At 39.2% G+C, this 27,546-nt stretch overlaps 1 long non-coding RNA gene across 1 annotated transcript; it reads left to right on the top strand.

Annotated features, from left to right (window-relative positions):
• The first annotated feature begins 12,541 nt into the window (after positions 1-12,541).
• LOC114549486 (uncharacterized) lies at positions 12,542-14,020 on the top strand. Its single transcript, XR_003691554.1, has 3 exons — positions 12,542-12,664; positions 13,736-13,812; positions 13,917-14,020. It is a non-coding gene; the product is annotated as an uncharacterized LOC114549486 (long non-coding RNA).
• Positions 14,021-27,546: the final 13,526 nt, after the last annotated feature.

The following is a 27,546-nucleotide window of genomic DNA, read 5'->3' as shown; positions in this document are numbered from 1 at the left end:
TAAAATATTTATTTTAATGGACACTGACTTTCTTAGTTCTTAGGTTTTCAGTGGGTTTATGAATATATTTATACAATGTTTAAATTACCGATGTGGCATTTAGACAGCTTGTCAAAGACAGTTAAGAAGTCCAAATGCCATAAAATCTCAAATAGATTAAGTTTATGTAGTTCAATAAAGTTTAATAGTCTTAAATAGCATGAACAAAGACCGATCCCTAAAGGATAATTATTTGCTCACATTAAGTGCAACCTGTTACATTGTCTGCAGCAGGCCTTTGCAGTCATGCTTAATCACGGATTTTTGACAAAATGTAATATTTTCGATTGTATCTAGTTTTGCCTTAAATAAACTTGTTTTTTCGCCATCTTGGGTTGTAAATACCATTGTATTATACACACCTCTGTGACTTTTGTCATGAACTTGAGCGCTCACCTTAACACTTGACTGACTCCATGCTGAGCTGGTGCTGACCAATGAGAAGCGTGCTCACAGTTACCCATGACACTGTGATGGCTTCATGTAACAGGGGGTGAGAAAAAAAAATGCCAGCCAAAAATCCCGATTAAAACATACTGAAAACATTTAGGCCTTAAGAAGAAAGACCATAATAAGGCCAGTGGCTGTACCTTAGTCAGGTTATTTTTCAAGTTACCTGGCTTCACTACGCCTACCACTAGCTGTCTTCTCACAGAGCTGGTTAGCTTCCCAATTCATCTCCTCTTCCCCGTGTTCATACTTTTCCTATATCTGTTCATCTCATAATACATTATTGCTTGCCGAACACTATCTTATACAAGTCATTATGAAATTGCTTATATTAGATCTCCTCAGTCACACACTCTTCCCAATTCTTATAGTTTCTGAACTTCAACCCACCAATATCATCTGTCCTGTGCTGTCTTCTGCACAGGACAGTCTTATTATGTTGAAATCCATCCTCTTTTATCAGACGTGTCATTTTCATACCTATTATTAGTTACACTGTCTTATCTTCTTACAGATTCCCAAAAAATTAATTATATTATTAAAAAATCTATTTGAGTCAGGTTTCTGGTAATGTTTCCAAACAGTGCACTAACCTGTCACAAACCAGAATGACACCTATTCAAACAAATCCTGCAGGGCATGTGTGTGCGTGCGGGCGTGCTTGCGGGCATGCGTGCAACCGTGCATGTGTGTGTCCATGCTGTGTGTGGCATTTGGCGTCGTGGCTTATCTGGCTGTGGAGAGAGCTATGAGAGCTCGCTGTGTAATTGAAATGTCATGCGTACAGGAGAGGAGTTTGACTGAACGGGAGCCTTTAGCCATGCCCCAACGAGCCTACGACAGATGAGCAACAGCTTCCCCAATGAGAAGTGGCATTCCCCAAACCCATTCCTCCTCCTCCGTCCGCCTCCTCCCTCGTCCGTCACCCCATCTCAGCTCCTCTGCTCTCCTGCTCTCTGTGATTAACGATAGCGCCTGGTAGTTGCTGAAATATTAAAATAAATGGTCGGCTGAATCAGGGTCTGAAGGAATGCCAGTGCATTTATCATTTTTATCTGAGGCTAAACTATTGTGTTATTGATGGTGGCAGTGGGCTTGCCATTCAACTGTAGTATTGCAGGTGGCAAGGAAACTCGAGGGTTTTGATTGCTGTCAAGCACGGAGACAACACTGTATAATTCATTTTCATATTATCCACAGTGATTAATAGGACTGTTTTGGATAGTATATTTGCAAGCACACACGTTCACCCACCCCCCTCTCTTTCGTGCATTTTTTTCTCATTACAGGGCTCTCCACAAAGAATAATAATAATAATGCTGAGGCACCATAATCATATCTCAGCAGGATAATAATCCCTCTGCCAAGAACTGTATCATTTTTAAATTAGTCAATTTAATGTATTTTATGATGTTTATAACTATTTCAGAAATAAGTTCATATGTTGATGCTTTAACTGGAAACATGAGTGCATTGTTGTCTTTGTTGTCATTTAAAAAATAAAAACTGGGCTGCAAGTTGACAAACTAAAACTGAAGCTGAGAAACTAAAGCTGAGGCTCACAAACTAAAACTAAAGCTTACAAACTAGCTTGAGCTTACAAATTAAAGTTGACGATGACAAACTATAATGAAGTTGACAAACAAACCAGCTACAGTTGATCTACCCCATAATGACGTGTCAGTAGTGGAAATTTGCAAACAGTTTTTCCAGCTGCAAAGCCAAAGGGCAGTATGTTCTACTGTGGCTAGCCCAACAAGGTGTTAAGAAATGTATGTTTTACTACGCATTTTAACATTCTTGTTTACGCACGAAAGTAAAGATTGTGTTTGAATAGGACTTGTATGATTGTTAGAGAGTTTGCAGGATGTATTCTAGTCTGTATTCTAGTCTGGCGCCAGCTAGCCCAGCTAGCACACTCATTTTTATTGAGGGCATAGATCGGATTAGCATGAATGTGCTCAGCAAATGAGTCATGGTAATCGGCCTCTTTAATTATAGTATACAGTTGGCATTTTAGCCTGAGTGCGGTGGTAGAGGAATATGTAAACTGGACAGCTGTTATGTGTAAGCCTCACAAGTGTGACTGGTCAAAATTCCCCTGCATCATTCAGTGGCTAAAGAAATGTTTCACCTTTTTTTATTCACTTTTTTTTATTCATTTCAGTTTTGTAAAATGTCAGAAACAATTGCTTCCTTTGGTATTACTAAAATAGCCAATTGTACAATTTAGAGTTGATTGGTGGCTTGAGGAGGTCTCACAGGTGTCAAAGCAAGCTGCAGATTATTGCACAATTGGCAGAAGAAAATCAGCAGCACAGAGGTGTGTGTGTGTGTGTGTGTGTGTGTGTGTGTGTGTGCGTGTGTGTGTGTGTGTGTGTGTGTTCATGTGCAACACAACTTATTAAGAACTTGAGCAAAATGCGATAATAACCCTGAGGTATTTGGTACGGTGAGTGTAAGTGCACCACTGCTGACTTTTTGGATTTGCAGTTATCAGCTCCTAGCAAATGCCTTTTGGGTATTACTCAGCATATACAGCAAGAATGTTAATAATCACAGATTAATCCATGCAGTGATTGTTTAGAAACACACTCATTTCAGTTACAATGTTATTTTATACCCAGAAGCTGTTTCCAAGGGCATGGAAATTCAGTTTCTTCTGTGTATCTGTGTGTGACTCAGAGGAAATCATATGATAACAAAAAACCTTACGTGCAATAAAAATGAATGCTAGTTGTCCATTATCCTATTTGTTTGGTCACTCCAATCTATGGGACATGATTGATGATCTGTTGACCTGGCTATTGTGTTACTCATAGTGTTGACTTAAAGTAATATTATCAAAGATTTTCATTTAAATAAATGTCTGTTAAGTCACCATCTATTTAATAAACATTAAATAATAAGCAATGGTATTGTAATGCAATTGTAAGAGTCTATGGACATGTTTAGCCATGAACAATAGATGAAACTAAACTAATTACTGATTAAATCAAAATATTTTAAGAGAGATGTAATATTTACTCACAGTTATAATTCATGCACTCTGCCTAAAGACAAATGCCACCAGAATAGACAACTTGCTATTTCATTTTTTATACTAAGGCCACAGAGAAAATGTTTCTCAACCACTAAACACCTAAACCACTGTTCTAAATCAGTCATAAAGCTATATTAATGGCAGGTAACCATAGCAACAATAGTGATACTACATTACTTGCCGGGTTCGCATTACACTGTGGCTTTCGGGGAGTCTTTGATGGGAAGGGGGATTTGCAAGCCAATGAATTGGATACAGTAAATAATATATAGGTATAACTATATAAACATACTAGCTCTCTTACATACAAGGAGTGCACTGCCATATATGAACTTATAGACTACAGTGGCCCTATAGCTAATCCACATGCTCACATTCTTGTACCAAGTTTCAACCACTGCTGTGGGTAATTTACACAGGCGCCACCTCATCCATCACTACAATCCATATCATTTGAATACAAATACAATACAACACCAAAGCAGCCCACTGCCATAGTGCCCTGGTGATGAAATCTGCAGCACAGACCAGAGCACAGAGCACAAGCATTACAAATCTAGTATACCAAACTGCAAATCAAAAAGCTTAACCGTATTAGACTAAACAAAGACAAATTGTGTATAACATGCATAAAAAATTTGACCTTTAAGCAGAGAGAACAGACCATTGTGGTCTGTTTACAGTTGTCTAAGGATGCCGTCCTGGTACCCGGGATAAGGATGGACAATGTCCTCCTTTTATCCATCCTTTAACAAAGGGCCAATTTTTCCAGAGGAGGTCCACAAAAAGCAATGCAGAAAGATTTTTTGCTCAAAGCCAATTGACTGCCTATCTCATTACATGCTGAAAATCCTATTTCATATTCAGTAGAGGTGGGGAGAATGGTGTCACTCACCATGCTTGTCCAGAGGTTTCAAAAGAGTCACCAATTTGCTGTCACGTATTCGTATAATCAGATTATCAATGACAGCCTGATAGAACTGCAACCTTTCTGTCTTTTCTTGGATGAACGTAAGCTCAACAACTTTGAACTGGCTTGTTGCAATTCTTTGCTCAAGAAAATCTCAGAACATCAATTGTCTGCTGGATGGGACAGCTTGCATCAACAAGATGCGTCACATAGTCACGTAAAGTCACTGAGGAACCCTGATGACGCAAGATGTTTTAGGAGGCCCTTGTATTTAGCCCTCTCCACATTTGAGCATGTTGATAACAACATCACTTCCTGTTGTTGTTAGGCCAATGGTGAGCAGGACAGTGTGCATGTTATGAGAAAGATCCATAGACTGTGTAAAAGAAGTTGACGTAGCCACCTTGACATCAACCATTGTTTTGTGGACTATCACTTTGAATCCTAGAGTTTGGCATTTGGAGCTGGCGAGGAGTGCTAAGCTAAACGCTCTGTTATCCGTTACACCATAAGGTTGTTTTTGTTTTTAGTAAAGTGTCTCGACAACTATTCAACGTATTGCTATTATAATTGGTATAGATATCCATGGTCCCAAAAGATGAATTGGAATGTCTTTGGTCATGCCTTTACTTTTCATACAGTGCCACCAACAGGTCAAGGTTAACACTTATTTTGTGACATATGTCACTTTACAAGTGGATGGATCTGAAAATGTCTTCTACAGGCTAACATATAGTACTACTACTATTCCAGTTATAATCAACAATAGACCATACAAAGTGGTGAATCCCCTAAGTAATAAGAAGCTAACTGCAAACATAGTCAATTTAGCATCCATTCCCCGTCAGCCACAGCCTGTCCCAAAAAATTAGACAGCTAATACCTCTGATGAACTCAGCTAACCCCCCTACACATAACACAAAGCTTATTTTTTCTAAAAACCCATCCTTTGATTTTTTTTTATATTTTTTAATTTAAAGAAATGCTATAAATCTATTATGCAGCTTGACCTTTTGACCAATCAATGACAAAATACTTCTGATGAACTCAGCTAACCCTCCTACACATAACACAAAGCTTCTTTAAAAAAAAAAAAAATCCTTTCATTTTATAAATATATTTTACTCTTCACCAATATCCGGAGTTTCCCGCGAATTCAACCAATCACAGCCAATGACCAAGCGGAAGTGAGAGCGGGTTGACGTAACACGTTTCATTTCCTTGTTTTTGAAGACGAGACGCGTGTGACTCGAACATCTCACATATACCAACAAAACGTACAGCGTGCGTGTGTCCAGCTGTAGAATAGATTTATATCATGTTTTTACATTAAAAAATATTAAAAAAATTAAAGGATGTTTTTTTGGAAAAAATAAGCCTTGTGTTATGTGTAGGGGAGTTAGCTGAGTTCATCAGAAGTGGTTTGACATGAATAGGTCAAAAGGTCAAGCTGCATAATAGATTTATAGCATGTTTTTACATTAAAAAGTATTAAAAAAATTAAAGGATGGTTTTTTTGAAAAAATAAGCTTTGTGTTATGTGTACTTGAAAATAAATGGCGTTCCACCAAACTGGAAGAATCTCGTTTAGATTGGCAAGACAGTCTGAAAACCTATAGGAAGTCCCTCGAAAGGCCAGATTAGACTATTACTCATCACTAATAGAAGAAAACAAGAACAACCCAAGGTTTCTTTTCAGCACTGTAGCCAGGCTGACAGATAGTCACAGCTCTACTGAGCCATCTATTCCTCTAGCTCTGAGTAGTGAGGACTTCATGAGCTTCTTTAATGATAAAATTTAAACAATTAGAGATACAATTCATCACCTTTTTCCCTCAACTTCTAACGGTTCACCTTTAAACGCAGGACTGCTAGAAAGAATGACAAGACCTGACATATACTTAGACTGCTTTTAACCTTAGACCTTCAACAATTAATGTTAAAGGTCTCTTCAGTTAAGCCATCTACCCGTCTCTTAGACCCAATCCCAACAAGGCTACTTAAAGAAGCATTACCCATGGTTAACACTTCATTACTAGATATGATATCTAGAATATATCTTTAGTAACAGGTTATGAACTGTGATAAAACCTCTTCTGAAAAAAACCACCCTCGATCCTGATGTCTTAGCAAACTATAGACCTACAGTATCTCAGAAAAGTGAGTACACTCCTCACATTTTAGTAAATATTTCATTATATCTTTTAATGGGACAACACTGAAGAAATGACACTTTGCTACAATGTAAAGTATTACGTTTACAGCTTGTATAACAGTGTAAATGTGCAGTCCCCTCAAAATAACTCAACATACAGCCATTAATGTCTAAACCGCTGGCAACAAAAGTCAGTACACCCCTATGTTAAAGGAACACGCCGACTTATTGGGAATTTAGCTTATTCACCGTAACCCCCAGAGTAAGACAAGTCCATACATACCCTTCTCATCTCTGTGCGTGCTGTAACGCTGTCTGACGGTTCCAGCATTAGCTTAGCCCAGCAGAGATCCTGCAGGTAACTGGTTCCAACTAGCCTACTGCTCCCAATTGTGACAAAAGTGACAAAATAACGCCAACATGTTCCTATTTACATGTTGTGATTTGTATAGTCACAGCGTGTACAAAAAAACAACGTAACATGAGACACAGCCATCTTCTAACAGTAAGGTATGGTGAAGGGTATGTGATGATGTGGGGCTATTTTAATTCCAAAGGCCAAGGGAACTTTATCAGGATGCATAGTATCCTGGATCCGTAGCTACACGTACCTACACACGTAACTACATCATCGATTAAACAAAGGACTTTAAAAAATCGGGCTTAACGTTGGTACTGTCCACCGCAGAGCTGACTTGACACATTTGCATAAAGGCCGTACAGAAGTTTAGTCTAAATGAAGCTTTGTGAGGCATTTCCTTTATTTTCTGAGGCCAATAGACGGCAATACAACAAACGGTTCATGAAGCGTCATTTGGACATCACTACCGTACATTGAGACAATGAATGAAACATTAAACTCATTTGCAGGCCAATATTCACTCACATGCAACTATAATCACTTATACGGTATTTAGGCCTTTTTTTCCTCTCATATGTGTAAAACTTTAGAAATGAAAGCAGAACTAATCACACGGGACTCCAGACACATAATAATATCAGGAATGCCCCTCCCAGCCTCGTGAGACCGTCCTGATCTCGCGAGCTCCAGTTTTCTACTCGCAGATCAGTCTGGCATCTTGAGATAGAGAAAATGTGGAGCCGTTCGCCAAACAACCAACCAATCAGCGTTGGTTTTGAGGCGGATTTAGGTGTGATGCAACGAGAAGCGACTGTTCAGTCTAAACAACATGGCAGCTTCCACGGATGAGATGAGCGTAGCTATCGCGCAAGTTTTATCCAAATTAGAGTATTCCTTTGTTGAAAGAAGAGCAAAAAACGGCACTGGAGGCTTTTCTCAGAGGAAAAGATGTTTTTGCTCTTCTCCCGACTGGTTTCTGCAAGAGTTTGATCTGATTGGTTGATTTGGCCCGTCTATCACCAACATAGGTGGTGATAGACTAGATGGTTTATCCAATCAGCTAACCAGTATTTTCGCCCCTTCCCAAAAGTTCTCCAACGGAAAGTTCCCAGATGGATATGCCGAGCAAATGCGAAGCAATCCATCTGGCGGAGTCAGGTTACCCCCCACCACCACCACCACCACCACCACCCCCACCCCTTTCAGTATAAGGCAATACTGACCACATCACCACTGATGATGACAAAGAGCTAATATTTTCCCACAGAAATTCCATAATATGACTATTTCCTCAGGTGGCCCCCTGACAGAATAATATGACTACTGAAAAATTAAATATGTGAGGGATACCAGCTATTTACAGAGATGCAAGCAAGTTGTAAAACATGACAGCAACAAATCTGCAATCAGAGGTGAGGTTTTTTTAAATCTACGCAGTTGTCAAGGTTGATGAGAGAGGGATTTTTAACAATGGTGACTCTTCACTGAGGCCTTGTCAGTGCTGCAAAGGCAGCTCTGGATCAAACAAGCACTCAGCGAAAATGAAACCAATTAAATGAAAATCTGGCGTATCGGATTTGACAGCTATTTGGACAGATATTTTTTTTTGATTTTAGAAATGTTTTTCCCTGAGTAATTTTTACAATCACTCCATTAAACTCACAGCATTTGATGATGGACAGGTTGGAATTGGCAAAGTCAAATATCACTATGTTGGCATATTGTTGGATATAATGTACCGTAAATTCATATCAAAACATTGTTGCATTCAGCATCCTCTTATGCCATTGAGAAATGTCTAGCTGTTAATGACCTGTTTGAAAAATAAATATAAGTGGAAGTTTTTGAGATGCACAACTAAAACAACTTTTAAATGTACACGTTCCACCGAAACAAGTTCCTTCCCGAGGCTTATTTGCAGCGGCACCGTGCCTCCATTCGGCGCTTAGCACCGCCCAAGACGATTGTGATTGGTTTAAAGTGCTCATATTATGCTCATTTCCAGGTTCATAATTGTATTTAGAGGTTGTACCAGAGTAGGTTTATGTGGTTTAATTTAAAAAAAACAACACCATATTTTTGTTGTACTGCACATTGCTGCAGCTCCTCTTTTCATCCTGTGTGTTGAGCTCTCTGTTTTAGCTACAGAGTGAGGCATCTCACTTCGTTGGGAGGAGCACGTGCGCTGTAAGTACTGCTAGCTAGTCAGTTGCAGAGCATGAGGGAGTGCCACGCTAACAGCTATAAAAGCCAAAAGGCATAATATGAGCACTTTAAAGGAAAGCCAATAAACCAGATCATGTTTTTCTCCAATCCAGGAATGCTGTGTGGACTAGCCAGAACCTCCTCCACAGCGCTGTGGACGACGGTCTGGCAATGCGAGGCAACCTTGATGTTTGCCTCATGATCTCCTGCAGCCCGTTTTTTTTCTTTTGATACTATTTTTCATAGCATAAACAAACTTGAAGTGACATTAGTCTTCTGGCACCCACACACTTATTGTTGTGAGGAATCCAAATCAGCTTCAATGGCTAAGCAAGTGTGAACACAAGGAATTTGACTCCAGCTTTTTGTCGCTCTTACATAATAAAACACAAAAGTAGACATACGGCTAATACAATGACAACAAAGCTGAACAAGGTTAATGTAAACATTTGACTACTATGTACAAATATAAGTTTGTATATAAAAATGTGTACATATATTGAATGAAAAATGAAAATCTAATAAAAACTTGGTCACAAAAAATGTTTATATATACATATACACAGGGTGCGATTTGTGAAGAAAGCAGAGGGGGGGATGTTTTTTGACCATGCACAACGAAACCCCCTTCCAATATCATAGATAGAGCCACTCCAAAGGCATTCCAAAACACCTATTTATCAACCCTATACCCTGAAGAAGGCTGCTGTTGGGATCACAGGAAGGAGAATTAAACCGGATATTAAACAGAGATCTCAGACAAAGGATTTGCGGCCTACACGTAGAATTCCAAGCTCTGATCGCCCTCTGGAACAAAGGAAAGCACATGGGCCTGCTCAAACAGGGGTGAAGTCTCCATTTTACTGTAGACAAGATAATCATGGCGTGGACCTGTGTAGTGTAGGATATATTTTGTCAATAATGTGTGAACAAGCTCTAAGATCATGACTGACCAATTGTTCCCTGTCCTTCCTGATCTTCTATGAAGCCATCTGCCTTGATAAAATTTGAAAAGGAGTACCAGGAGATGTACATGATAAAAATGTCTTTATTATTTTAAATGTGTACACGCCATATGAATGCTACCAAAATGAAAGGCTTGCATTTATCAGCTCAATCATTAAAGAGAGTGAAAGTACTTGCATTTTTGTGATGGGTGATATGAATGCTGATATGTCAGATGTTAACTCTCTATTTGCCAAACACCTTAATCAATTTTGTCTAGACAGTAAGTTAGTTCTATCAAGTAAAATGCTGTTACAAGTAGACAGTTTTACATATATTAGTGAAGCATGGCATACAACATCTTGGCTAGACCACTGTATATGTACAGCTGATGCTCATGATTGCTTGGAAGTTGAGATTATGTATGGTCTAGCCACAGCAGATCACATACCTGTCTCCATGATAATAAATCTTGACCTGAACTGACTAGCTATGATAATGATGATAATAATGAGCAAAATAAAAGAGCGAACTGGGCAAAGCTCTCAGAATATGATCTATGGAAGTACAACGCACTGAGTGATAATAGTCTTAGTAATATTGATATACCACTTGAAGCTATTTTATGTGGCAACTTAAATTGTAAGAGTCACAAACATCATAGTGATATAGTTATTATGTATGACAACACTGTGAACTGTTTAATTAATGGCAGTAAATTATTCATCCAAGATAAAAGAAAGCATAACATTAGACCAGGATGGAACGAATATGTGTCTGAACTTCATGTGGAGGCTAAGGAAGCTTTTAGGAGCTGGGTATTATCTGGAAAAGCTAGGTATTTCCCAGAGTTTGAACATAAGAAAAAGGCAAATGCCAGGTTTAAATATGCTGTACGCTTTATCAAAAGTAATGAGCAGATGATGAGGGCAAATTCTATGGCCAGAAAGTTTCAGCAGAATGATTTGTATGATTTCTGGAAGGAAGTGAAGGTTATGAATAACAGAAACATGCCTTTGCCATTCAGTATTGATGGGATCTCTGGGGATGAAAATATTGGGGAAACATTTTAGAGAGATTTTTAACTGTGTTGAGAGTGCTGAATATCATGTTGGTGATCATTAATAATGATGGCGTGGTTATTAGACCTGATGAAGTGTGTCATGCTATTGAGAAATTGGCAATGAACAAAGCGTGTGGTCTTGACCAAATAACAGCTGAACACCTGAAGTATGCAAGCCATAGAATATCAGTGTTACTTGCTATATGTTTTTCTGGATTATTAGCGCATGACTCTGTTATCTGTACTATTAGTGCCAGTTATTAAGGACAAAACCTGTAAGGTATTGAGCATAGAAAACTACAGGCCAATCGCTCTAGCAAGTATACTCTCTAAAGTGTTAGAACTAATTCTATTGGATAGACTACAAGAATATATAATAACCACGGATAATCAATTTAGTTTTAAAAAGAAACATGGCACAGATTTGTGCATATATGCACTGAAAAAACTTGTTATGAAGTATAAAAGCCATGGTTCCCTTTGGTTTTCTTGATGCATCCAAAGCTTTTGACCGTGTTAATCACAGTAAACTGTTTATAAAATTACAGGACCTAATATGTATTTTGCATTATTGGTACCCCCATCAAACAATGCAAACTAGATGGGGCAAGATAACATTGGATACTTTCCAAGTTACTAATGGGGTTAGACAAGGTGGAATTTTGTCACCTGTTCTTTTTAGTTTGTATATGGATGATCTGTCTAGGACATTAGAAGGATGTAAGACTGTAATACTGGCTGTATGGTGCGGGATAGGTGTATTAATCATCTGATGTATGCAGATGATTTAATTGTTATGTCTCCTTATAGGGCTGGCCTACAGCAACTGCTTAGAGTCTGCTCAAATTATACAGTATGTTGTAATGATTGCCAGAACTAAGGAGGACAAGAAGCTACACTGTTAGACTTAGCTGTAATTTCTACAGTTACTTACCACAAAATGCCCAGTAAAATACCATCATTTTCTTTTCCGGTTCATTACTGTAATATGCATTGCATTATGGGTAATAACATTTAGTTTACAGTGATTTACTGTATATTTTGAATTTGCGGTAGTCTGCTGTAAAACAACAGCAGTAGTGCTACTGTAGTTGAATAAGACTAACTGAATTTTAAATAAAATTGTTAGTTAATGTTATAGAAGCATAGCAATGAAATGGAAAAATAAAATATCACTATAAAATGAAATACACTTAATTTGTTTTGCTTTTAGCAGTGAAGGTAATTAAAAAATTTATACATTTTTTTCAGCAGTGTCAATCATTTATTGAGAGAAACAAGAAAGCCATTACGGATATAAATGCTTGACCGCCAGATTTGAACTCTGACCTCTGACCTCAGACTCTGACAACTTCAGAAGAGTAGCGCGTAGTTACTTCGAAGGCGTTGAAAGGAGTAACTTCAAAGGAGTACCGCCCGGTTTGGTCTGTGCGTGTGCGCACCAGAGTCCCGGGTCACACACACTCCTCGAAGAGAGCTGGAGCAGCGTTAAGGTAAGACCAATTTTTGCTAATTCTGTGACATTAAAATTTCTGCTCACAAGCCTTCCCAAGCAGAGACGTAGGTTTAGTTTACCGACCTTTGTCATAGCTAGCTAGGCAAGAGCAAACTGTTAACTATAGTTCATTTTCCCCATGGTGAGCATTAGCTATAATGACGACGTTCGGTAGCCTAAAGCTAACACAACTTGTTTTACACGCGCTGTTAGGGACATATTTTTCACTTGTCAGACCACCATTATCTTTGTCGGAATTAAAATGTAACCCTAGAAGTTTAAGGTCAGTAGCTGCTAGCTTTTTAGCTTGCTGTTGCCGCATTTTGGCTAACATTACCTATGCTTATGTTGAGTCTGTGGGTTGGTTTGTCAGTGTTTTAGCATGATTAAGCAAAATGTACCGCATTATTAACCTAACATTAGTGGAGGTAAAGTTAACATTAAATCGTTACCTCTATAGTTGCCCATCTAGTTTTAATAGCACCTAATGTTAACATTACATCTTTTTAAAAAACACCCACTCTAAAAGTTATGTCGGGTGACAGGGAAGACGTCTTTAAGTAATGTTAATGTGGAGCATTTGTAGATAGCATTTTTTTCCCCTTGGCTTCAGAGTTTGGCCACTTAAAACCATCAAGATGTCCAGCAAAAAAGTGCCCAACGTTACAGTAGTATTGTTGCATTCTGTAATGTGATATCATTGAATTCATCCTTTTTAGTTTATGAGACCTAAGCCAAATATTGTTTAACTCAAAGAATATGATGTTAGGAGTTGAGCGTATTAGCTACCATGGTTTATGCTTTAAGTTTTTCTTCACAAAATAGTGTTGTTGTTAGCTATCTAGCTATCTATTACGTGATTAACCTTTTAATGCATCACATAACATTCTGTGTTACCTAAATTATACTGGTTCCTTGCATACTAATGCATGGCATGCATTTTTTTTTATCTTGTTGTAATTGTGTTTTATAACACCATGCATGCACTTAAAAATATAAATTTTCATAATTTCATATGTAGAACAACAACCAATTACTTCCAATATGTGAGATGCTTTTCTTTTTTTAGTTTGCAGCCAACCTCGACCGAGATTTCAATTGAGCAGGAGGTCACATTGCCCACCACACCAAGGCGGATCATGCTAGGTACGAGAAATAGTTTGAAGAAGAGGAGGATGTTTTATTAGCCATGTATGTTTGGTATTCTGTGACACACTGTAGATGAGATAAGATGTTTGTTTGTTTTTTAGGAAGAAGTTTGACGTCTTCCACCCATTGGATGGTCAGCATTGAGGGGAAGGTCCTCTTTGAAGCTAACCAACTTAACGCCAGTGCTTTTGTCGTCTTCTTTGGCTCCTTTTATCGTTCAATCTTGAATATCAAGAGTCAGCATCTACTACACTGGAGTTGGTACAAGGTAAGTAATTATCTGCATAAAGCATTTAAAAGGTAATGGTACATATTTGGACTATATGAGCACTCTATACACTTACTGACAAAGAGAAAACAACTGAGAAAAAGACTTGGGTATATAGAGCCCTATTACTGTGGTAACTTACAGTGAAAAACACACGGGCATGTAAGCGGTGCGCATACCTGCGTAGCGCAGCTATTTTTATTTCAGCGCCTATGTCATCCAATCGATCCGTTCATACTAGTCACGGAGCGGCCACTTCGGCCCGCGAGCTGCAGCAATAATTTCGTGTCATTCGGAGAATGTGTCAAGCAAGGCAGTTACTCACATAGACAGTATATAAGAATGGACCACCAGATCCCGTGTCTCTGGACGGAGACCAGTGAAGGCTATTAGAAGCACTTTTCCAGTGATGGCCAGCTTTACTGCGCAGCCTCCAACTGACAGAGACAACGTAGATGTGACGTGAGCAACATGTCTGAAAGTGTGAAGTCTTCTGGTAGCTGTGCCGAGAGAAATCTCAATCATTCCAAATCTTACAGAGATGGAGAGTGTAGGTATATGTAAGGAGATAACATAAGAACAGGCTAATTATTGATCACTAACATGCTAGTTAACATTAGTAATTAAACTTAAACAGCTAATGTAAGTCGAAACTGCCTGTGAGCTACTCCTCTACTATACGGTAATTCATCTACTATGTGACAGTAAGTCACTTGGTTATGACACAATCGTTAGCCTATTTTTACAAACGTTACAAGCCGTAACGTGAGGTACAAGGTAATGGAGCCTTTTATACATTGTCGTGTTTCTTTAGAAATAAACAATGTCAAACAATGACAAATCAGTGGAATGCTAACGGGAGGTGATCGCTTTGTAGCATCAAAATGGCGCCATAGGAGGTTTGAGTTCTGAAGCGAAGCTTACCCCCTTGATTAATCACATACGGGAAGACCACAGTAGGTTCATGGGGATTTGGGCTGTCTTGACTTCTCACAGCGAGACACATGATCAGGCGCAAGGAGGGAGAGACCGATGGACGGACAGAGAGAGTGACACGGACACATATACTGTATATAGCCTACAATTACCACACTTTTCCCCACAAATCCTGTCTCTTTCTATCGGAGAGAGAGAGGGCCGAGAGAAGAAGGATGGCTTACGCGTACGTGCCCGGTGTGTTTTCGCTGTGACTTTCTGAACCGAATGTGCTCGCTGGCAGGTTTACTTCCATATATACTGTATATTTAAATATGACTGCTGATGATTATTATGATATATCTTATATATCTTAAGGATCAACCCAGATGAGGGAAGCAAGTGCATGGCCGAAGTGGGTACAAGCCGCATACGGGAGTTGTCCAAAGAAAGGTGACAAGCATCAGCTCCCAAGTCACCACCTTCCTCCAACGGCTCACCGAGTTTGAGTGGAAGACATCAAACTAGGTAAGCATTTTATTGTGTGATGTAATATAGTTAACATCAGAAAAATGATTACACAGTGCGGCTACGTACCCTGCCTGCTCCAACATCGACAGAACTAAATGCACAGTTACTCGGTCACAGTTACTCAGCAAAAGTTACAAAGTGTTGTTTTAATTTCTAGTTAAAGTTTTCATGTTTTTTTTGTGTAAGTGACTGATAAGAACAACAATCTTTGAAATTGGTCCAGTATTGAGCAAGAACACTGACCTGCAGCTTCGAACCGGGCTCCAATGTAATCATATAGGGCAAATGTGCGTCGTCAATTTCGTCCACTAAAAGTTCTGTTTTTGCCACTGACCGTCTTAGATTATTATTCTAAGTGTCTGACAACATTATGGAAAGGATCCCTACAGAGATAGACATTTTAGTTAAAGCGGAAGATCCTTTTTGTTTAAACAAGAAACAGCCCTGAAATCACCATCACCAAACCCACCATACGATCAAAAGTTACTGTTTATTTACACCGAGTCTGGTGGGTTTAGCAATAGCAATTTTGGGGATGTTTTTATGATTTAGAAAAAGATCTTACTCTTTAACAGAAGAACTGTTGACCTCGATAGGAATCCTTTCCATAATGTTGTCAGAGATTGTCAAAGATTGTTGTCACTTAGACACAAGAACATAGGAAAATAGGTCCAGGTTGAAAAAAAGGTAAACTTTAGGATATACTGTATACTGTGGTAAATTTTGTAATTTATTTTATTTCTACTTTTCATGTTTATACAGATGTTTGAGAGGATTGGTCATAAAGATATGCCTTAAAGACATGGAAAAGTCATGAAAATATATTAAAAATGTGTATGAATTCTGAAATTAGAAAATTAATCAAAACATTTTTTTAACTGTGCTGGGACCGACAGACAGCAAAAGAAAGTAGAAAGACCTTTGAATTATCTGGGGAGGAAAAACCCTGTAAACTACTACTACTGATCACTGATGTGTTATTTTTTATACTGTCATATTCTATGTTTTTGCAGAAATTGTAAGTCTGTTAACAGTTTAGATGAGATAAACTCATGACCTTTCTCTGCTTCCCATACAGTCCAGGACGGACCACCCCAGCAGATGTGGATCAGCAAGCATGAGTATCATGGGTCCGCCCCTTCATCGTCCTTAACAAATGCTTCTCAACAGACTGCTTCTCCTTCCCCTCCCCAACCAAATGCCCAACAACTTCACCTCTGTGGTAAACAACCATACCACATTTTTCAAACATACTCAGGATTTCAAAGAAAAAAAACAACTGCCGAGATAAAGGATGAACTGATGGCTAGGTTATTAATTAAAAAAATGTGCATGTGTTTTCTTTGAGTCAAATCAAATGGTAACTGCATTGCTCAGACATCAAGGCTGCCCATTGTTTGGCGATACTTAAACATGGTTGTAGTATTGCTTGTGTGTAAATTGTGTCTGTTTTTTTTTTTATTATCTTGGTCTTGGTATTTGTACCTGTTTTAATACAAAAATAAAAATGTATTACTTTTTGTACATGGACTAAAGTCAATTATTTGGAATTTATTAAATTCAATAGCATTTATGTAAAATAATCAATAGTTTGTACTACCAATGCCAAATTGTGTAATATACTGTGAACCACAATTGCAGTAAAACTATAATATATCATGACAGTTACAGTATAATTTAGGAAATTGTAATTACAGTACAATTACTGTAAGGTTATTATACTGTAAAACCAAGTTACAGTAAGGGTATTATACTGTAAAACTAAGTTACAGTAAGGGTATTATACTGTAAAACTAAGTTACAGTAAGGGTATTATACTGTACAATGGAACTGCGGTAAGGGCATCATACTGTAAATAACATGTACAGTTATGGTACTGTAATGGGTTAGTTACAGTAACTCACTGGCAACACGTTGCCAGTGAGTTACCGCAAATATACAATAAAAAGTCTAACAGTGTATGCTTTCCGTCTTTTTACTTGACAGGGCAAGAGTTAAACGTAGTTACTAAAGCTAAATACCTGGGCCACATTATCAGGAATGATCTTTGTGACGATGATGACATACAGCGCCAGTGCTGTAAATTATATGGATAAGCAAATATGCTGGCACGTAAATATGATATGTGCTCTTTTCAGAGCATACTGTACACCACTTTATACAGCTCAGCTATGGTGTAGCTACAGTAAAGCAAAGATAAATAAGATAAAGGTGGCATACAATGATGCACTTAGAATTGTGTTGACGTGTCCAAGATGGACCAGTGCTAGCCATTTGTTTGTGACGAGTAATGTTCCCACCTTCCATGCTGTGCTGAGGAATTTTATGTTCAGATTCAGGAGCCGATTAACAGTCAAAGAATATAATCTTAACTGCCTTAACCAACCCTGCACTAGTGATACCAGATATACTTCCAAACTCTGGAAACACTGGAACATGCATCTGTATCTGCATCTGTTTTAATTATTGTGCATAGCTATTTCTATTTTCATCTGTATGTGTATGTATGTATATGTTTTGTATATTGCTTTTATGTAATATGTGGTATTTACATGAAACTTATAATGTGTGGTCTAGGCCCCCTATACTTTAACCACGCCACATGTAATATGTGGTAAGTCAGTATGTCTGTATGTTTTTATGTTTGTGTGTACCCCTCTTGTAATACGTTATGTGTACTTTTATATCTGGACCTTGAGTCTGTCAATAAAGTTATAGATATATATATATATATATATATATATATATCAAAACATCTTTGATAATTTGCCAATAATTGAATCTGTACCCATACCAATTCCCAACCCTGCTTTGTGCCGATAGGCGCGGGTTGCTGCCCAGTTCCATTTTTTATGTAAGATTTTGATATGAAATAGACATCTAAATAAGGCTTTTTAATTTTTTCACAAGAAGAGTGCCTTGGACATTTTCTCTTTAAAGTTTTTGTTCCCTTTCCAAAGGCACCTTCATCATTTGTTTAGAACGTCTGAGCACTCCAGACTTTTTTTCTTCTACACTTATTTATCAACTTCAATATTTAATGGAAAATAATCTCAAAATAAAGTAGCACAATGTGGTGTCAACACAGCACTTTCAAGCCAGAGAGTGGAGTTCAGTATGCGGGGAAAACAAAATACTTTCACCCAGGAAACGCTCTTTCGTTCCTAGGGAGTGTTTTTATCCAAACCACAATCTTTTCCCTAAACTAAGGTTGTTTTGGTGCCTAAACTTGACTGTAAGCGCGGCATGATGCTCACTTTTTCTGGCTTAACTCCACCACCACAGCCCCTGAATGGACTGTCATCTTGTGGTGCCTGTGGCCGGCTCGCAGTCGGTTTGCATTTCGCATTGGTGGCTAAATAAGTGCTGCTGGTAGCCGGCGTCCCAGAGCTCTGTAGTGGCTAAATACAACCAGCAACTGCTGCTTGGATTTTATGGTTCTATGGCACTATAGACTGTTCACTTTACAGCGCTTTACTTAGTTTAAAAAAGCTACTTCTATTTTAGGTATATAATTAATATATGGTTTAGGCTAAGTGAAGTAGATGATCACTTTGGGGGGATACATTTTGATGAAAATAATTCAGCAGAGGCAGGGATATGAAGACCAGAAAGGGGGAAATCCCACGCATACCACCCAGCAAATCCAACCCGTTCTCACTCCTAACTCGTGCTCTCAGTGATATGAGGCAAAAAGCACCCTCCAGCACGTGTGTAGAACATACCGGGCAGAGCAGCAGCTACGTGGCGCTTGAAGATGACATAGTATTAAGAGTGACAATGGTAGCAAATAGTATGAAAGCCCGAAATGTATGATTATTTAGCCTACTTTGCCATAAAAGTGAGCAGAGGGAATTAATGTTCCTCAGGAAATTTCAAACCCTTATTCATAATGCGAGAATATGTTTTACAACCATATGCACAAATCTCTATGAGCTATGTCTAATTCTAAATATCTTTCTACAATTAATGATCATACAGAACAAACATGACTGAGAAAAACCTAGAAAAATGAAGTAAGTGACTTCAATACACACTGTAAGCATATCTGTAAAACAATGTAGCCTATTATTATTCATGTTTTTTTATTCTCACTCCCAACCTCGAAGATGACAAGTGACAGCACCAAAATAAAATGATTAAGAAGCTTTGAACACATTCTCACTCCCATCTCATAAAATACGGACGTTTGGTCAGGTGCCATTGTCGTCGTTACTGACGTTAAAAGTCTCCACCGCTGCCTCCCTCTGCCTCCCCCTGCCTCTACGTGTTGCACAGGGCACATTTCATGCAGCGGAGGAAAAGCCCATTTCCTCTGCGTTGTCCCATTTTTTCTCCGGGTGCCAGTGCAACCATTTCTTACCATCTAAACAACTGCAATAGTAGGATTTAAATCAAACTCATTACAGCAATAGTGACAAGTAATGCATGTTAATAAAAATAAAGTGGAACACATTCAGAAGACAACGGAATAACTTAAACGTTAAACACATTTATTTCAGATCAGAGCGGCAGCTGAATTAACACATACGACTCCAGGATTAATTTTAGCCTGCCTGTTAGCCTGCTCTGGAGCAAAGAATAAATCTCCATGGTTACTTGACTGGTTTTAATTCAACCTGCTTTTGTGCAACCAAGTCAAAGCTAAATTCATCCAGGATAACTTGAATATCCCGGCTTTTGTGCAACAGGCCCCTGGTGTTGTCGGAGGATGTATGTAAATCTACCAGGGCTCCAGACTAAAATTCTGGAGGGAGGTCTTTCAAATCCTGTCCAAAATCCTTTGGTGGCCCTCTTTCGCACTACTGGTGAGGATGACGCGCGCCTCATTCCATCCAAATGTTGCACACTCTCCTTTGCTTCTCTCCTGGCCAGGCGTGCAATACTGCTAAGATGGAGGGATGCTGCTCCGCCCACCCACACTGAGAGGTTGAAGTGTGCGTGTCCTGAATTCACTATTCAGTTACTGGCAGCAAAAACAAAATCAAAAAGGTGTGGGGGCCTTTCCTGGAACACTTTCAGAATGTCCAGTCAATTTAGAGGAGCACTCTCCTTCTCTCCCTGTTTTACATTGGTCCGCTGTAATATAATTTTCAGTCACATAATTTAAGCCTTAGTATCCTTTCTTTATGTACCTTTTGTCTTACTTGTCTGTTTTTGATTTCATTTTGAGATTACTATTGGCTTTTTATTTACATTCTGTTTCTATTTAACCTGACTTCCAGCACCTATCTCTTTGTTTGAACTCCAGTCTGTGTGTGCTTGTTCGAGTACCGGCTGTTAGATGTGGTTTGGTGGAGGAATTAGGGAATGGGTTGTATATCTCTTTCTTTATTATTCATAGTATCTTTCCTGTGATATATCTGAGGTAGGTGGAGCAGCTTAGGACAGTGATGTGTTTTTCATTATTATGGTTCTGTAAGCCAGCACTTTGGATTTTAAATGAAACAGTGACTATGAGATTGAAGTGCTAATTTTCAGCTTTAAGGGTACTTAAGGGATTTCACATCCATGATTATGTTAACAGTGTGACTGGTTGCCCTGGTGCAGCAAGAAATTTTTTTTCTCTTAATTTAGATTGTAAAAATGGAATAAGGAAAAACTAATATATTATAAAAATAATAATAATTAGAAAAGTGTGTTCTGTGGTCAAATATAAATGCAGAATGATAACTAATTACTTAGCCACTTCGGTTACAGTGTCCCCTACTTTTAAGCATTAAAGGGGTGATAGAATGCAAAACCGATTTTACCTTGTCATAGTTGAATAACGACAGTTCAGTGGGTAAATAGGACATACATAGAAGCTCAAAGTCCCACTGACACCCCTTTACTATGAAAATCTCATATTTTGAAACTGCCGCTGAAAACGTGCGAATCTCAACAAAGCTGGAAGCTGACGTAAGCATCCCAAGACCTGTAACTTTGTCACGCCCGTGGGTGTATTAAGAGAAGGGTCACACCCCAACATTTACATAGGCTACACAACTGACCTGAGATCAGGTAGTCTTCTGAATCTAGGTCACGCATATCTCTGCTATTCCATTACAAAATTCACTTCTGAAACTTTTTTATGCGAGAAATCAACCATGTAAAGCTCAAATATGGGCCGTTTTACGGAAATGTATGTCTAATTGCAAATTTTGTCCGACTGTGTGTCGGAGTTCAGCGGCTGGTGCTGCCTGGGTTGCTACATCGCCGCCCTGCCTGTCCTCCATCACAGACCCCGGCCTGCCGCGAGCTCGACTGAGCTCCGTCACGACCGACAGCCCGGTGTTCAATACCCGCGCAAACTCACCCTTTTCTGGGTGACTGGACTACCAAACGCTGCTGCCCTGACAGAGCTCCAGGGCCTGCAGCTCACTGTTCTCCCTCCCCTCTTCCTGCTAAATGGCCGGCCGGTGAGTAGTTGAGAGCGCGGTCAGCGAGCTTGTTACGCCCGCAATCTCTTACCACAGGTTCCGGTTAATCTTATAATAGATATGTGTGTTATTCCATTATTTGTTAGTTATTTAAACAAACAATCGGGGAAATAAACACCTCTTGTCCGCGAGTCTCATTGATACAGCCACGGTGAGCTGGAGTTTATCAATGAGAGCTTGTAAGACCTTGGGGTAGCTGTGATATAAGTGCCGTGACGAAATTCAAACAATAATCCACATTGGTGGCATTTTCACAACTCGCCAAGAGCCCAAGGAAATATCAAAGCCATTTTATCCAAAACTAGTCACAATTTTGAAGTTTCTAGACCGAATTACAATGGAAACGGCAAACAACATTTCACTTCCGGGCTTTTTCTCACATCCCTCTCTTCTAAGCCTGTTTGAGTCGTGACTCACTCGGATCTTTAACCCGACTCTTTAAATTAACTCATGAGTCTCTAGTATCATTAACGCAGATCAGTTGAGTCCTACTACAATTCAATCTACACACAAACCTCTTGCAACATTAGTTACTACTAGTCCTAGCCATTTTAGCTGCCAAAAGCTTAATAACTTAGAATTTCATAGGCAACCACAACTCCACAAGTCAACTCAAGTGCCTGAGTGAGCAGACAGTCTGAGGCAGGTTATAGGAACTTCCCGATCTGCAGACTCAGAGCAGGAAACATTGCAAGCTTGCAGACCACTCGAGAACTCACGAGCCCTTGACGACCCACGAGTTCTCGATGACTCACGAGTCCTCAATGACTCACGAGTCCTCGACGACCCGCAAGCTCAGCCGGGTACATTGTCATGAGTGGATCTGTAGCAGAGGAGCGAGTGAACTTCACTTGAGTCAGGGTAAAGCAAATCCACAACAAAAGCCATTCTTTCACTTCTGAAATAACATACAATGTTATGCACGTAGCCTAGCTAGGCCTACAGACAGTCCAAAACATTGCAAGCTTGCCTCGGCTCGCCTATAGATCAATAATGACTCAAGTGACTCGCACAACCTGGATCAGTTTAGTGAGTGACTCAGAATAACCTGAATCCTGAATTGGGTGATAATTTATACTTTATGCTTTATTACAGTTTTTGCCCATTGCTTGAACACATTTTGCAAAACTTTGCTCCTTGTGCCAAAACTCTACACACAAGTAAACATGACACAACACTGGGAAATATACCATTCACATCTGTGTCAAATTGAAACTCTGCTATCAAAACCTAACATTCCTTTGTCAAAATGTAACTCTGATGACAAAATGACACATACTTGCATCATATGCATACACTTTCAAATCAGGGGGAACACACTAGTCTACTTTATATAAAACACTGCAGTCTTTGATTTTCAATGTTTATTCAGAAGGCATATTTTCAGGAGGCACATTTTCAAACAACCAAAAAAGCAAATAGGCACTGTACATTGCAGTAACATGAATTCAGATAAAGCAAAAAAGATAATAATAATAATAGAAAAAACACTATACTGTAAACACAGAAAATCATGGCAATTGTGCATACGTGGGCTCATGAATCCCGCCGTCTGTTGGGGTCTGGCCACAGGACCTCATCGACAGCGCAAGCAATGTCTTCTCCCGCTAGGCACCGGGGAAAATATCCCCTTGCATGTCGAAACCATCCATGGATTGCTGTCCCCTGAATGTCGCCGCAGGCCTGTTCCATTGCCTGCAGAAGAGGCATGCGGTCATGTGGTTTGCGGTCATATACACACCATCTCCAAGCCGAAAAGAATTCCTCTATAGGGTTTAGAAATGGTGTGTAAGGGGGCAAGTATACCACTTCAAATTGATTGTGGTTGGTGAACCAGGCCTGGACCAGAGCAGCCCAATGGAAACTGACATTATCCCATACCACCCCAAACCTGGGCTGATCTGGTCTATTCTGTACAACTATATTATGGAGAGCATCTAGAAATGTGAGTATATGTTGGCTATTGTATGGACCTAGTTTTGCAAGATGATGCAGAAGCCCTCGAAGGCTTATGGTGGCACACAATGTAATATTACCCCCGCGCTGCCCGCGTGCACAATTGCCCTGTGGCCAATTACATTACGACCCCGTCGTCTTGTTTTGCTCAGGTCGAATCCAGCTTCATCAATGAAAATGAATTCATGAGGCTGTGCAGGTCCATCCATGGCCAAGATTCTCTGTAACAAAACAAACATAGTACTGTACTACAGTGCTACACATATAGAACCATCACCCCATCACACAGGTACCTGTGTAGCTCTCCGAATGGATCCATGTGGTACTGACATGGTACCTATTCAGCTGCTACTGGATTTCACCAATACTGTATTGTAAATGTTAAGGACAGTTATACTTACCCGTACATATTCAGCTCGAAGTCCTTTGACCCGGACACTGTTCCGACTCAAATGGGGACCCTGTAGAGCTGCTTCATGGTGATGTTGTGTTTTCCCAAGATGCGTGATGTGGTGATGCTCACATGGTTTATGTTGTCGAACACTTGCCTGTCTGCAAGTATTTTCTGTTGTAGCTGGTGGAGACGGATGGCATTGTCTGCCCTCACTAGGTCCACAATGGCAAGTTCCTGCTGTTGTTTGAACAGGCGTTGGCGTCCTCCCCCAGAAGGTCTTCTAGTCATTCTAGAGAAATACAACCACAAATTGTCATCGGTCTGCTTCTTTTTCTTACAGTACTTTACTTTATATACTGTATCATCCACTGTACTGAAACATCTCAATATAAGTAATCATGGTATGTTTCACAAAAACTACCACTTTGGCTGCAAAAGGAGCATTAGCACCCTGCAATATCCTGTACATGTGAAGTGGTGATGTGATATACTGTAGTACAGTGCTGTAAATACCATCTGAGCAGAGTAGAGAGGTGAAGACATACCTGTTTTCTAGTCAGAATGTTCTTATTACAGATGCCACTGTGAAGCAGCTTAGATGTGGGTGGACTCTCTGCCCAGCTTCCCTCATAGTCAGGCCATGGTTGATGACATGGTCCACCAAAGTTGCTTTATATCATCAGAAATAGGGGTCCTCTTCGACCTTGACCTTATCTTCCTCCTCCTCTTCCTCTTGCTCTACCTCTGCCTCTCCCTCCATCCATGCTTGCAAAGTTCTTGAAATGGCTAAACTGAGGGCTTTTAGTAGCTGCATGATTGGTGTTCAGTTTTGCAAGTAAGTGCCTTTAGGTGTGTATTTGAGTGGTTGCAATTACCCAATGTGTTTTGTATTTTGGATACATGTGTTTTCCAAATGGCACCCTGAGATTTCATTTTTGAACCAAGTGTCTTCTGTATGAAATAGAGTGTAGTATGCAGGACCAAGTGTGTTGCATAAAGGAGTAAGTGTGTTGCAGAATTGCAACTAGAGTGCCAAGCAGTGTTTTTGTTTAAGGTATGGGTACATGTGTTTGAGGTAATGTAACAAAAGCTTCAAGTTGTGTTACTTTAGTTTAAGCATGGGTCTGTAGTGTTCAAGCAACGGGCAAAAACTGTAATAGGCAAAATGGACCGGTTCAATTTTGACTCGGGAGGACACAAGTGTGATTATTGGCCGCCATTAAAAAAATTTAAATATCGACAATTGCTTGAGCCAGTTGCAATTCCGTGTTACAAGACCCTCTTACCTTTTTAGCCAATAAGGAGATGATTCAAACGACACCAGAGGACCACAGTGAAATGCTCCTCCTGTGATGTGTTTCACCATAAACAGGGACTGTTATAATGCATGGCACACCCTGAACAATATATAATTACCTATTTCTATATATTTATGTAAATAGTTATTTCAAGTTTTTGTGTGATTGATGTGTGTTTGTGTATTTGAGAAGTTTTGTATTTTACACTTTTTTGTCCTTTAGCTTTGCACTTTCTGTAGAATCTTTTTTATATAAAATCCATTTTTGAGTCTTTTGAAATGCAGTGTGTTCGGGTCAGTATACAGATGTATGACTTGGACGGAAAAGAAACCCTCCATTCTAGCCTCTGTAACTCAGTGTCAGTAAGGCCTAGAATCACCCTGCCACTTGTACAAATAACTTGAGAGTGTTACCTTTCCAATGATATCAAGCACACCGCTGAGTGTCAAAGTATATGGGAGCTGTACCACTTCTAATTTGGGTAGGCCGTTTAGACCAAAAAGCATGGAATTCCAACAGGTAAGTGGGTGTCGACCTTTCCTTTTATGGTTTGATTACAATGGTCTACATATATTTCATTTAGTTCAGTGGTGAAAGAAGTATTCAGATTATTTATAAGTAAAAAAGTAGGAATACCTCAATGTTAAATTACTACTAAAAGTCCCGCATTCATAATTCTACTCACATAAAAGATATTAGAAAAGGATATCAGCAATATGTACTCCACTATTACAACTAAGTACAGCAAGGGCTTTATGTATGTACAATTTTGAGATACTTCTACTTTACTTTAAGTATTTCCATTTTATGCTACTTTACAGTATATACTACTCCACTACCTTTCAGAGGGAAATATTATACATTTTTACTGCACTACATGTATCTGACAGCTGAAGTTTGTAGTTACTTTTTGGTTTGTGACTTCTTACAGAAACGTTTTGTTGTGGCTTCTTGTCACATTTCAGATTAATGCATTTTACGCCTTAAAACTTATCACTTAGTGGCGGCCTCTTGCTCACCCAGTGAGAGCGTTCGCCCCATGTAGGCGGAGTCCTGTAGTGGCGCGGGTTTGAATCTGACCTGCTGCCCTTTGCTGCGTGTCATCCCCCATCTCTCTCCCCATTTCCTGTCTATCCACTGTCACTATATAATAAAGGGAAAAGCTCCCAAAAAATAATCTTAAAAAAAAAAAAAAAAACTTATCACATGGTTTTCCTTTTACAGAAAAGTCCAAAAACAAAATATAGATTTGTTTCTCATTAATCACATCATGGCTAGCATATTTTGCTTTTTCATCCTACCCATTATAAGTGTGTGTGTGTGTGTGTGTGTGTGTGTGTGTGTGTGTGTGTGTGTGATATATTTATACTTTATATTTATTTGCGGCCTTTACCCAAAATGCATTTAGTAGGAAAAAGTTGCGCTGCATCAGAAGTAAACTGAGTTGGTTGATTAAATCCTGCCATGTCAGACAACCTCAAGCATGAATAGAAATAAAAGTACTTAGATTTTTCTCTTCTTTTGTCTACCCAAATAGAAAATAAATAAAAACTATTTCTTAATTTTAATTATAAATGGATGAACAAAACAATAACAAATTCTATTTTGCTCTGATTTTTTTTAATGAAAAATACAACTGATAGGCATTACAGAGACCGTGATGCCTTGGTTTGCATGGTTGCTTTTTTATGTCCTTCTATGAAACATGCTGCATGGATCGGAAAAATGGCGAGCTTAAACCCAAAAGCGCGACTCATAGGCAGACGTTCATTTGAATTTAAAGAAAAGCAAGGGTCAAAACCAGGGGGCTTTTTTCATTCCCAGTGTGTACATCCCTTCATTTCAAGAGACAAGGAGAGAGACATTGTGGCAACTGGCATTTGACAAATATGAGACATCCTTGCCTCTAAGCTGTCATTTTAATGTGACGTCAATTAAAAATGACAT

This window comes from Perca flavescens, chromosome 22 (assembly GCF_004354835.1).
Source record: "Perca flavescens isolate YP-PL-M2 chromosome 22, PFLA_1.0, whole genome shotgun sequence".
Lineage (NCBI taxonomy): Eukaryota > Metazoa > Chordata > Actinopteri > Perciformes > Percidae > Perca > Perca flavescens.
This window is presented reverse-complemented; position numbering and strand designations above follow the sequence as displayed.